The sequence below is a fragment of the Eubalaena glacialis genome, chromosome 12 (assembly GCF_028564815.1).
Source record: "Eubalaena glacialis isolate mEubGla1 chromosome 12, mEubGla1.1.hap2.+ XY, whole genome shotgun sequence".
NCBI lineage: Eukaryota > Metazoa > Chordata > Mammalia > Artiodactyla > Balaenidae > Eubalaena > Eubalaena glacialis.
The window spans coordinates 74,564,920-74,579,200 of record NC_083727.1 but is presented as its reverse complement, the minus strand read 5'-3'; positions in this window follow the sequence as shown (position 1 = coordinate 74,579,200).

Genomic DNA, 14,281 nt, shown 5'->3' with positions numbered 1-14,281 from the left:
TTTAAAGCAGCTCCATTCAGTTTTCGTTAGTGCTGTTACCAATTACATCCCACCAGCAGCTAGAAGGTACAGAGTTCTCTAAAACCCCTTCAGCATGTATAGTCTGTAGACTTTCTGCTGATGGTCATTTCACTGGTGTGAGCTGAAATCTTTTTGGAGGTTGGATTTGCATGTGGCTAATAATTCCTTATACTGAGCTTTAGGCATGCCCTATTTTTTTCTTTTCCTTTTTTTTAAACAGTGAGTACAACTTCCCTCTTCATATTGCCTTCTTCAAAAATTTGTCATGTGTTGAATTTCCTTGCCTATTCCCTACCCCAGGGCATTTTTTGTGGGCAGGTGTCATTTACAGCCCTGCAGTCCTTGTGACTATTAAGCAACCATTAGCACTGGGTTTAAAGCTACTGTTGTGGGAAACAGCCACAAGGCGGCAGCATTATTACGTTCTCACCTCTTGTTACTAGGGTAACAGAGTCTTCCTGGAGGTAGTGTTCCGAGGTTGTAAATTAGAGGGGAATGTGCTGGGACAAGCCCCCAGAAGTTTATGTCTCCTTAGTAATGTTTGTTTTTTAAATTTAATTTATATTTCTTATCGGAGTAATTTTGATTAGAGTGTTGTGATTGTCTGGCTGTACAGAATCTGCTCAATGATTCATACATATGTCTGTTCATCTTCGGATCCTGTTACCATGTATGTTATTCAGAATGTTGAGTAGACCTCCCTTGGTATTTGGTAGGTGTTTTCTCATTATATATTTTATATGTATTGGTGATTATATAATTCATATAGTTTATATATTATATGTTTATATACATTTGACATACATTAGTATATGTATGTTAGTCCCATAATCCTAATTTATCCATCCTCCCACCTTTCATTTTGGTTAACCATTCGTTTGTTGTATAAGTGTGTGTTGTCTTTTTTTGTGGAAATATGTTCATTGGTAGCAGTCTTAGGATAACATGTATAAATGATATCATAGGATATTTGTCATTCCCTTTTGACTTACTTCACCTAATATGATTATTTCTAGGCTCATGTGTATTCCTCAAAATGGCATTGTTCATTTTTTTACTGAGGTTACGATTCCATTCTGTCCGTATACCACTTTTTCTTTGTCCATTCATTTGTTTTTGGACCCGTTTTTTGCTTCCATATTTTGCCTATTTCAATATTGCTGCAGTGCACGTTTGCCTGCCTCTGTCTTTCCGATTCTGGTGCTCTTAGGTTATAGGCCCCAAAGGTGCCCTGCCGCATCATATGGTAGCTCAATGTTTACCTTTTAAAGTAGCTCCATTCAGTTTTCGTTAGTGCTGTTACCAATTACATCCCACCAGCAGCTAGATGGTACACAGTTCTCTAAATCCCCTTCAGCATGTATAGTCTGTAGACTTTCTGCTGATGGTCATTTGACTGGTGTGAGCTGAAACCTTTTTGGAGGTTGGGTTTGCATGTGGCTAATAATTCCTTATACTGAGCTTTAGGCATGTCCATTTTTTTTCTTTTCCTTTTTTTTAAACAGTGAGTACAACTTCCCTCTTCATATTGACTTCTTGAAAAATGTGTCATGTGTTGAATTTTCTTGCCTATTCCCTCCACCAGGGCATTTTTTGAGGGCAGGTGTCATTTTCAGCCCTGCAATCCTTGTGACTATTAAGCAACCATTAGCACTGGGTTTAAAGCTGCTGTTGTGGGAAACAGCCACAAGGCGGCAGCATTATTACGTTCTCAACTCTTGTTTTTAGGGCAAAAGAGTCTTCCTGGACGTAGTGTTCCGAGGTTGTAAATTAGAGGGGAATGTGCTGGGACAAGCCCCCAAAAGTTTATGTCTCCTTACTTTTGTTTGTTTTTTAAATTTAATTTCTATTTCTTATTGGAGTAAATTTGATTAGAGTGTTGTGATTGTCCGGCTGTACAGAATCTGCTCAATAATTCCTACATATGTCTGTTCATCTTCGGATCCTGTTACCATGTATGTTTTACAGAATGTTGAGTAGACCTCCCTTGGTATTTGGTAGGTGTTTTGGCATTATACGTTTTGTATGTATTGGTGATTATATAATTCATATAGTTTATATGTTTTATGTTTATATACATTTAACATACATTAGTATATGTACGTTAGCCCCATAGTCCTAATTTATCCATCCTCCCAACTTTCCTTGTGGCTAACCATTCGTTTGTTTTGTAAGTCTGTGAGTGTCTTTTCCTGTGGAAATATGTTCATTGGTAGCAATCTTAGGATAACATGTATAAATGATATCATAGGATATTTGTCATTCCCTTTTGACTTACTTAACCTAATATGATTATTTCTAGGCTCATCTGTAGTCCTGAAAACGGCACTGTTCATTTTTTTCCTGAGTCTAGTATTCCATTCGGTACGTATACCACTTCTTCTTTGTCCATTTATCTGTTGATGGACATTTTGTTTGCTTCCATGTTTTGGCTATTGTAAATACTGCTGCAGTACACGATTCTCCATCCCGTGTCTTTTTGATTCTGGCTTTTACAGGTGACAGGCCCAATAGTGGGCCTTCCGGATCATATGGTGACTCAATTTTTACCTTTAAACACACTGCCATTCTGTTGCTATTATTGGCTGTTACCAGTTCACATCCCACTTAGACCGAGAGGTTACGCTATTCTCCACAACTTCTTCAATATCTATCGTTTGTTGACTTTTTGCTGATGGTCATTCTGACTGGTGTGAGGTGATACCTTTGTGTAGATTGGATTTGCCTGCGTCTAGTAATTCCTGATGTTTTGCATTTATCAATGTCCTTTTCATTTTTTTTTAAGATTGAGCTAAACTCACAACTTCAAATTGGCTTCTTGAAAAATTTGCCCCGTTTGGATTTTTATGGCCATTCCCTACCCCAGGATATTTTTTGAGGGCATGAGTCATTTACAGCCCTGCAGTCCTTGTGAATATTATTGACCATTAGCAGTAGATTTAAAGCTGTTGTTTGAGGAAACGGCCTTAGGGTGGCAGCATTTCTACGTTGCCAACTCTGCTTGCTAGGGAAACAGAACCTTGCTGCTAGATGTGCTTTTAGGTTGCAGATTAGAGTGGAATGTGCCAGGACAAACCCCCATAAGTTTTAGCCTCCTTAATTCTTGTTTGTGTCTTTCAGTTGTAGTTTTTATCAAGCAAATTTGATTGAAAAATGTCTTTTGTTCTAGGTGTACAGAACCTTGTTCATTTACACATATACATACATCTATTGATCTTTGGGTCCTTTTCCATGTCGGTTATTACAGAGTATTGAGTAGACCACACTTGCTATTCCATAGGTCTTTGGGGAATATATATTTTATATGTATTAGTATATGTGTGTTAACCCCAGTATCCTAATTTAGCCATTCCTCACACCTTTTCTTTGGCTTAACCATAAGTTTGTCTTCTCAATCTGAGATTGTCTTTCTCTATGGAAATATGTTCATTTTTATGAATTTTCAGATAACATAAGGGATATCATAGGACATTTGTCTTTCACATTCTGACTTACTTCACGTTGTGGGATTATCTCTAGGCTCATCTGTGGTGCTGCATATGCCATTCTTTTATTTTTTTCGTGACTGATATTCCATTCTGTCCATATACCACTTCTTCTTTGTCCATTCATCTGTTTATGGACCTTATTTTTCTTCCATGTCTTGGGTATTTCAATATTGCTGCAGTGCACATTTGCCTGCCTCTGTCTTTCCGATTCTGGTGCTCTGAGGTTATAGGCCCAAAAGGTGCCCTGCCGCATCATATGGTAGCTCAGTTTTTACGTTTTAAAGCAGCTCCATTCAGTTTTCGTTAGTGCTGTTACCAATTACATCCCACCAGCAGCTAGAAGGTACAGAGTTCTCTAAAACCCCTTCAGCATGTATAGTCTGTAGACTTTCTGCTGATGGTCATTTCACTGGTGTGAGCTGAAATCTTTTTGGAGGTTGGATTTGCATGTGGCTAATAATTCCTTATACTGAGCTTTAGGCATGCCCTATTTTTTTCTTTTCCTTTTTTTTAAACAGTGAGTACAACTTCCCTCTTCATATTGCCTTCTTCAAAAATTTGTCATGTGTTGAATTTCCTTGCCTATTCCCTACCCCAGGGCATTTTTTGTGGGCAGGTGTCATTTACAGCCCTGCAGTCCTTGTGACTATTAAGCAACCATTAGCACTGGGTTTAAAGCTACTGTTGTGGGAAACAGCCACAAGGCGGCAGCATTATTACGTTCTCACCTCTTGTTACTAGGGTAACAGAGTCTTCCTGGAGGTAGTGTTCCGAGGTTGTAAATTAGAGGGGAATGTGCTGGGACAAGCCCCCAGAAGTTTATGTCTCCTTAGTAATGTTTGTTTTTTAAATTTAATTTATATTTCTTATCGGAGTAATTTTGATTAGAGTGTTGTGATTGTCTGGCTGTACAGAATCTGCTCAATGATTCATACATATGTCTGTTCATCTTCGGATCCTGTTACCATGTATGTTATTCAGAATGTTGAGTAGACCTCCCTTGGTATTTGGTAGGTGTTTTCTCATTATATATTTTATATGTATTGGTGATTATATAATTCATATAGTTTATATATTATATGTTTATATACATTTGACATACATTAGTATATGTATGTTAGTCCCATAATCCTAATTTATCCATCCTCCCACCTTTCATTTTGGTTAACCATTCGTTTGTTGTATAAGTGTGTGTTGTCTTTTTTTGTGGAAATATGTTCATTGGTAGCAGTCTTAGGATAACATGTATAAATGATATCATAGGATATTTGTCATTCCCTTTTGACTTACTTCACCTAATATGATTATTTCTAGGCTCATGTGTATTCCTCAAAATGGCATTGTTCATTTTTTTACTGAGGTTACGATTCCATTCTGTCCGTATACCACTTTTTCTTTGTCCATTCATTTGTTTTTGGACCCGTTTTTTGCTTCCATATTTTGCCTATTTCAATATTGCTGCAGTGCACGTTTGCCTGCCTCTGTCTTTCCGATTCTGGTGCTCTTAGGTTATAGGCCCCAAAGGTGCCCTGCCGCATCATATGGTAGCTCAATGTTTACCTTTTAAAGTAGCTCCATTCAGTTTTCGTTAGTGCTGTTACCAATTACATCCCACCAGCAGCTAGATGGTACACAGTTCTCTAAATCCCCTTCAGCATGTATAGTCTGTAGACTTTCTGCTGATGGTCATTTGACTGGTGTGAGCTGAAACCTTTTTGGAGGTTGGGTTTGCATGTGGCTAATAATTCCTTATACTGAGCTTTAGGCATGTCCATTTTTTTTCTTTTCCTTTTTTTTAAACAGTGAGTACAACTTCCCTCTTCATATTGACTTCTTGAAAAATGTGTCATGTGTTGAATTTTCTTGCCTATTCCCTCCACCAGGGCATTTTTTGAGGGCAGGTGTCATTTTCAGCCCTGCAATCCTTGTGACTATTAAGCAACCATTAGCACTGGGTTTAAAGCTGCTGTTGTGGGAAACAGCCACAAGGCGGCAGCATTATTACGTTCTCAACTCTTGTTTTTAGGGCAAAAGAGTCTTCCTGGACGTAGTGTTCCGAGGTTGTAAATTAGAGGGGAATGTGCTGGGACAAGCCCCCAAAAGTTTATGTCTCCTTACTTTTGTTTGTTTTTTAAATTTAATTTCTATTTCTTATTGGAGTAAATTTGATTAGAGTGTTGTGATTGTCCGGCTGTACAGAATCTGCTCAATAATTCCTACATATGTCTGTTCATCTTCGGATCCTGTTACCATGTATGTTTTACAGAATGTTGAGTAGACCTCCCTTGGTATTTGGTAGGTGTTTTGGCATTATACGTTTTGTATGTATTGGTGATTATATAATTCATATAGTTTATATGTTTTATGTTTATATACATTTAACATACATTAGTATATGTACGTTAGCCCCATAGTCCTAATTTATCCATCCTCCCAACTTTCCTTGTGGCTAACCATTCGTTTGTTTTGTAAGTCTGTGAGTGTCTTTTCCTGTGGAAATATGTTCATTGGTAGCAATCTTAGGATAACATGTATAAATGATATCATAGGATATTTGTCATTCCCTTTTGACTTACTTAACCTAATATGATTATTTCTAGGCTCATCTGTAGTCCTGAAAACGGCACTGTTCATTTTTTTCCTGAGTCTAGTATTCCATTCGGTACGTATACCACTTCTTCTTTGTCCATTTATCTGTTGATGGACATTTTGTTTGCTTCCATGTTTTGGCTATTGTAAATACTGCTGCAGTACACGATTCTCCATCCCGTGTCTTTTTGATTCTGGCTTTTACAGGTGACAGGCCCAATAGTGGGCCTTCCGGATCATATGGTGACTCAATTTTTACCTTTAAACACACTGCCATTCTGTTGCTATTATTGGCTGTTACCAGTTCACATCCCACTTAGACCGAGAGGTTACGCTATTCTCCACAACTTCTTCAATATCTATCGTTTGTTGACTTTTTGCTGATGGTCATTCTGACTGGTGTGAGGTGATACCTTTGTGTAGATTGGATTTGCCTGCGTCTAGTAATTCCTGATGTTTTGCATTTATCAATGTCCTTTTCATTTTTTTTTAAGATTGAGCTAAACTCACAACTTCAAATTGGCTTCTTGAAAAATTTGCCCCGTTTGGATTTTTATGGCCATTCCCTACCCCAGGATATTTTTTGAGGGCATGAGTCATTTACAGCCCTGCAGTCCTTGTGAATATTATTGACCATTAGCAGTAGATTTAAAGCTGTTGTTTGAGGAAACGGCCTTAGGGTGGCAGCATTTCTACGTTGCCAACTCTGCTTGCTAGGGAAACAGAACCTTGCTGCAAGATGTGCTTTTAGGTTGCAGATTAGAGTGGAATGTGCCAGGACAAACCCCCATAAGTTTTAGCCTCCTTAATTCTTGTTTGTGTCTTTCAGTTGTAGTTTTTATCAAGCAAATTTGATTGAAAAATGTCTTTTGTTCTAGGTGTACAGAACCTTGTTCATTTACACATATACATACATCTATTGATCTTTGGGTCCTTTTCCATGTCGGTTATTACAGAGTATTGAGTAGACCACACTTGCTATTCCATAGGTCTTTGGGGAATATATATTTTATATGTATTAGTATATGTGTGTTAACCCCAGTATCCTAATTTAGCCATTCCTCACACCTTTTCTTTGGCTTAACCATAAGTTTGTCTTCTCAATCTGAGATTGTCTTTCTCTATGGAAATATGTTCATTTTTATGAATTTTCAGATAACATAAGGGATATCATAGGACATTTGTCTTTCACATTCTGACTTACTTCACGTTGTGGGATTATCTCTAGGCTCATCTGTGGTGCTGCATATGCCATTCTTTTATTTTTTTCGTGACTGATATTCCATTCTGTCCATATACCACTTCTTCTTTGTCCATTCATCTGTTTATGGACCTTATTTTTCTTCCATGTCTTGGGTATTTCAATATTGCTGCAGTGCACATTTGCCTGCCTCTGTCTTTCCGATTCTGGTGCTCTGAGGTTATAGGCCCAAAAGGTGCCCTGCCGCATCATATGGTAGCTCAGTTTTTACGTTTTAAAGCAGCTCCATTCAGTTTTCGTTAGTGCTGTTACCAATTACATCCCACCAGCAGCTAGAAGGTACAGAGTTCTCTAAAACCCCTTCAGCATGTATAGTCTGTAGACTTTCTGCTGATGGTCATTTCACTGGTGTGAGCTGAAATCTTTTTGGAGGTTGGATTTGCATGTGGCTAATAATTCCTTATACTGAGCTTTAGGCATGCCCTATTTTTTTCTTTTCCTTTTTTTTAAACAGTGAGTACAACTTCCCTCTTCATATTGCCTTCTTCAAAAATTTGTCATGTGTTGAATTTCCTTGCCTATTCCCTACCCCAGGGCATTTTTTGTGGGCAGGTGTCATTTACAGCCCTGCAGTCCTTGTGACTATTAAGCAACCATTAGCACTGGGTTTAAAGCTACTGTTGTGGGAAACAGCCACAAGGCGGCAGCATTATTACGTTCTCACCTCTTGTTACTAGGGTAACAGAGTCTTCCTGGAGGTAGTGTTCCGAGGTTGTAAATTAGAGGGGAATGTGCTGGGACAAGCCCCCAGAAGTTTATGTCTCCTTAGTAATGTTTGTTTTTTAAATTTAATTTATATTTCTTATCGGAGTAATTTTGATTAGAGTGTTGTGATTGTCTGGCTGTACAGAATCTGCTCAATGATTCATACATATGTCTGTTCATCTTCGGATCCTGTTACCGTGTATGTTATTCAGAATGTTGAGTAGACCTCCCTTGGTATTTGGTAGGTGTTTTCTCATTATATATTTTATATGTATTGGTGATTATATAATTCATAGAGTTTATATATTATATGTTTATATACATTTGACATACATTAGTATATGTATGTTAGTCCCATAATCCTAATTTATCCATCCTCCCACCTTTCATTTTGGTTAACCATTAGTTTGTTGTATAAGTGTGTGTTGTCTTTTTTTGTGGAAATATGTTCATTGGTAGCAGTCTTAGGATAACATGTATAAATGATATCATAGGATATTTGTCATTCCCTTTTGACTTACTTCACCTAATATGATTATTTCTAGGCTCATGTGTATTCCTCAAAATGGCATTGTTCATTTTTTTACTGAGGTTACGATTCCATTCTGTCCGTATACCACTTTTTCTTTGTCCATTCATTTGTTTTTGGACCCGTTTTTTGCTTCCATATTTTGCCTATTTCAATATTGCTGCAGTGCACGTTTGCCTGCCTCTGTCTTTCCGATTCTGGTGCTCTTAGGTTATAGGCCCCAAAGGTGCCCTGCCGCATCATATGGTAGCTCAATGTTTACCTTTTAAAGTAGCTCCATTCAGTTTTCGTTAGTGCTGTTACCAATTACATCCCACCAGCAGCTAGATGGTACACAGTTCTCTAAATCCCCTTCAGCATGTATAGTCTGTAGACTTTCTGCTGATGGTCATTTGACTGGTGTGAGCTGAAACCTTTTTGGAGGTTGGGTTTGCATGTGGCTAATAATTCCTTATACTGAGCTTTAGGCATGTCCATTTTTTTTCTTTTCCTTTTTTTTAAACAGTGAGTACAACTTCCCTCTTCATATTGACTTCTTGAAAAATGTGTCATGTGTTGGATTTTCTTGCCTATTCCCTCCACCAGGGCATTTTTTGAGGGCAGGTGTCATTTTCAGCCCTGCAATCCTTGTGACTGTTAAGCAACCATTAGCACTGGGTTTAAAGCTGCTGTTGTGGGAAACAGCCACAAGGCGGCAGCATTATTACGTTCTCAACTCTTGTTTTTAGGGCAAAAGAGTCTTCCTGGACGTAGTGTTCCGAGGTTGTAAATTAGAGGGGAATGTGCTGGGACAAGCCCCCAAAAGTTTATGTCTCCTTACTTTTGTTTGTTTTTTAAATTTAATTTCTATTTCTTATTGGAGTAAATTTGATTAGAGTGTTGTGATTGTCTGGCTGTACAGAATCTGCTCAATAATTCCTACATATGTCTGTTCATCTTCGGATCCTGTTACCATGTATGTTTTACAGAATGTTGAGTAGACCTCCCTTGGTATTTGGTAGGTGTTTTGGCATTATACGTTTTGTATGTATTGGTGATTATATAATTCATATAGTTTATATGTTTTATGTTTATATACATTTAACATACATTAGTATATGTACGTTAGCCCCATAGTCCTAATTTATCCATCCTCCCAACTTTCCTTGTGGCTAACCATTCGTTTGTTTTGTAAGTCTGTGAGTGTCTTTTCCTGTGGAAATATGTTCATTGGTAGCAATCTTAGGATAACATGTATAAATGATATCATAGGATATTTGTCATTCCCTTTTGACTTACTTAACCTAATATGATTATTTCTAGGCTCATCTGTAGTCCTGAAAACGGCACTGTTCATTTTTTTCCTGAGTCTAGTATTCCATTCGGTACGTATACCACTTCTTCTTTGTCCATTTATCTGTTGATGGACATTTTGTTTGCTTCCATGTTTTGGCTATTGTAAATACTGCTGCAGTACACGATTCTCCATCCCGTGTCTTTTTGATTCTGGCTTTTACAGGTGACAGGCCCAATAGTGGGCCTTCCGGATCATATGGTGACTCAATTTTTACCTTTAAACACACTGCCATTCTGTTGCTATTATTGGCTGTTACCAGTTCACATCCCACTTAGACCGAGAGGTTACGCTATTCTCCACAACTTCTTCAATATCTATCGTTTGTTGACTTTTTGCTGATGGTCATTCTGACTGGTGTGAGGTGATACCTTTGTGTAGATTGGATTTGCCTGCGTCTAGTAATTCCTGATGTTTTGCATTTATCAATGTCCTTTTCATTTTTTTTTAAGATTGAGCTAAACTCACAACTTCAAATTGGCTTCTTGAAAAATTTGCCCCGTTTGGATTTTTATGGCCATTCCCTACCCCAGGATATTTTTTGAGGGCATGAGTCATTTACAGCCCTGCAGTCCTTGTGAATATTATTGACCATTAGCAGTAGATTTAAAGCTGTTGTTTGAGGAAACGGCCTTAGGGTGGCAGCATTTCTACGTTGCCTACTCTGCTTGCTAGGGAAACAGAACCTTGCTGCAAGATGTGCTTTTAGGTTGCAGATTAGAGTGGAATGTGCCAGGACAAACCCCCATAAGTTTTAGCCTCCTTAATTCTTGTTTGTGTCTTTCAGTTGTAGTTTTTATCAAGCAAATTTGATTGAAAAATGTCTTTTGTTCTAGGTGTACAGAACCTTGTTCATTTACACATATACATACATCTATTGATCTTTGGGTCCTTTTCCATGTCGGTTATTACAGAGTATTGAGTAGACCACACTTGCTATTCCATAGGTCTTTGGGGAATATATATTTTATATGTATTAGTATATGTGTGTTAACCCCAGTATCCTAATTTAGCCATTCCTCACACCTTTTCTTTGGCTTAACCATAAGTTTGTCTTCTCAATCTGAGATTGTCTTTCTCTATGGAAATATGTTCATTTTTATGAATTTTCAGATAACATAAGGGATATCATAGGACATTTGTCTTTCACATTCTGACTTACTTCACGTTGTGGGATTATCTCTAGGCTCATCTGTGGTGCTGCATATGCCATTCTTTTATTTTTTTCGTGACTGATATTCCATTCTGTCCATATACCACTTCTTCTTTGTCCATTCATCTGTTTATGGACCTTATTTTTCTTCCATGTCTTGGGTATTTCAATATTGCTGCAGTGCACATTTGCCTGCCTCTGTCTTTCCGATTCTGGTGCTCTGAGGTTATAGGCCCAAAAGGTGCCCTGCCGCATCATATGGTAGCTCAGTTTTTACGTTTTAAAGCAGCTCCATTCAGTTTTCGTTAGTGCTGTTACCAATTACATCCCACCAGCAGCTAGAAGGTACAGAGTTCTCTAAAACCCCTTCAGCATGTATAGTCTGTAGACTTTCTGCTGATGGTCATTTCACTGGTGTGAGCTGAAATCTTTTTGGAGGTTGGATTTGCATGTGGCTAATAATTCCTTATACTGAGCTTTAGGCATGCCCTATTTTTTTCTTTTCCTTTTTTTTAAACAGTGAGTACAACTTCCCTCTTCATATTGCCTTCTTCAAAAATTTGTCATGTGTTGAATTTCCTTGCCTATTCCCTACCCCAGGGCATTTTTTGTGGGCAGGTGTCATTTACAGCCCTGCAGTCCTTGTGACTATTAAGCAACCATTAGCACTGGGTTTAAAGCTACTGTTGTGGGAAACAGCCACAAGGCGGCAGCATTATTACGTTCTCACCTCTTGTTACTAGGGTAACAGAGTCTTCCTGGAGGTAGTGTTCCGAGGTTGTAAATTAGAGGGGAATGTGCTGGGACAAGCCCCCAGAAGTTTATGTCTCCTTAGTAATGTTTGTTTTTTAAATTTAATTTCTATTTCTTATCGGAGTAATTTTGATTAGAGTGTTGTGATTGTCTGGCTGTACAGAATCTGCTCAATGATTCATACATATGTCTGTTCATCTTCGGATCCTGTTACCGTGTATGTTATTCAGAATGTTGAGTAGACCTCCCTTGGTATTTGGTAGGTGTTTTCTCATTATATATTTTATATGTATTGGTGATTATATAATTCATAGAGTTTATATATTATATGTTTATATACATTTGACATACATTAGTATATGTATGTTAGTCCCATAATCCTAATTTATCCATCCTCCCACCTTTCATTTTGGTTAACCATTCGTTTGTTGTATAAGTGTGTGTTGTCTTTTTTTGTGGAAATATGTTCATTGGTAGCAGTCTTAGGATAACATGTATAAATGATATCATAGGATATTTGTCATTCCCTTTTGACTTACTTCACCTAATATGATTATTTCTAGGCTCATGTGTATTCCTCAAAATGGCATTGTTCATTTTTTTACTGAGGTTACGATTCCATTCTGTCCGTATACCACTTTTTCTTTGTCCATTCATTTGTTTTTGGACCCGTTTTTTGCTTCCATATTTTGCCTATTTCAATATTGCTGCAGTGCACGTTTGCCTGCCTCTGTCTTTCCGATTCTGGTGCTCTTAGGTTATAGGCCCCAAAGGTGCCCTGCCGCATCATATGGTAGCTCAATGTTTACCTTTTAAAGTAGCTCCATTCAGTTTTCGTTAGTGCTGTTACCAATTACATCCCACCAGCAGCTAGATGGTACACAGTTCTCTAAATCCCCTTCAGCATGTATAGTCTGTAGACTTTCTGCTGATGGTCATTTGACTGGTGTGAGCTGAAACCTTTTTGGAGGTTGGGTTTGCATGTGGCTAATAATTCCTTATACTGAGCTTTAGGCATGTCCATTTTTTTTCTTTTCCTTTTTTTTAAACAGTGAGTACAACTTCCCTCTTCATATTGACTTCTTGAAAAATGTGTCATGTGTTGGATTTTCTTGCCTATTCCCTCCACCAGGGCATTTTTTGAGGGCAGGTGTCATTTTCAGCCCTGCAATCCTTGTGACTGTTAAGCAACCATTAGCACTGGGTTTAAAGCTGCTGTTGTGGGAAACAGCCACAAGGCGGCAGCATTATTACGTTCTCAACTCTTGTTTTTAGGGCAAAAGAGTCTTCCTGGACGTAGTGTTCCGAGGTTGTAAATTAGAGGGGAATGTGCTGGGACAAGCCCCCAAAAGTTTATGTCTCCTTACTTTTGTTTGTTTTTTAAATTTAATTTCTATTTCTTATTGGAGTAAATTTGATTAGAGTGTTGTGATTGTCTGGCTGTACAGAATCTGCTCAATAATTCCTACATATGTCTGTTCATCTTCGGATCCTGTTACCATGTATGTTTTACAGAATGTTGAGTAGACCTCCCTTGGTATTTGGTAGGTGTTTTGGCATTATACGTTTTGTATGTATTGGTGATTATATAATTCATATAGTTTATATGTTTTATGTTTATATACATTTAACATACATTAGTATATGTACGTTAGCCCCATAGTCCTAATTTATCCATCCTCCCAACTTTCCTTGTGGCTAACCATTCGTTTGTTTTGTAAGTCTGTGAGTGTCTTTTCCTGTGGAAATATGTTCATTGGTAGCAATCTTAGGATAACATGTATAAATGATATCATAGGATATTTGTCATTCCCTTTTGACTTACTTAACCTAATATGATTATTTCTAGGCTCATCTGTAGTCCTGAAAACGGCACTGTTCATTTTTTTCCTGAGTCTAGTATTCCATTCGGTACGTATACCACTTCTTCTTTGTCCATTTATCTGTTGATGGACATTTTGTTTGCTTCCATGTTTTGGCTATTGTAAATACTGCTGCAGTACACGATTCTCCATCCCGTGTCTTTTTGATTCTGGCTTTTACAGGTGACAGGCCCAATAGTGGGCCTTCCGGATCATATGGTGACTCAATTTTTACCTTTAAACACACTGCCATTCTGTTGCTATTATTGGCTGTTACCAGTTCACATCCCACTTAGACCGAGAGGTTACGCTATTCTCCACAACTTCTTCAATATCTATCGTTTGTTGACTTTTTGCTGATGGTCATTCTGACTGGTGTGAGGTGATACCTTTGTGTAGATTGGATTTGCCTGCGTCTAGTAATTCCTGATGTTTTGCATTTATCAATGTCCTTTTCATTTTTTTTTAAGATTGAGCTAAACTCACAACTTCAAATTGGCTTCTTGAAAAATTTGCCCCGTTTGGATTTTTATGGCCATTCCCTACCCCAGGATATTTTTTGAGGGCATGAGTCATTTACAGCCCTG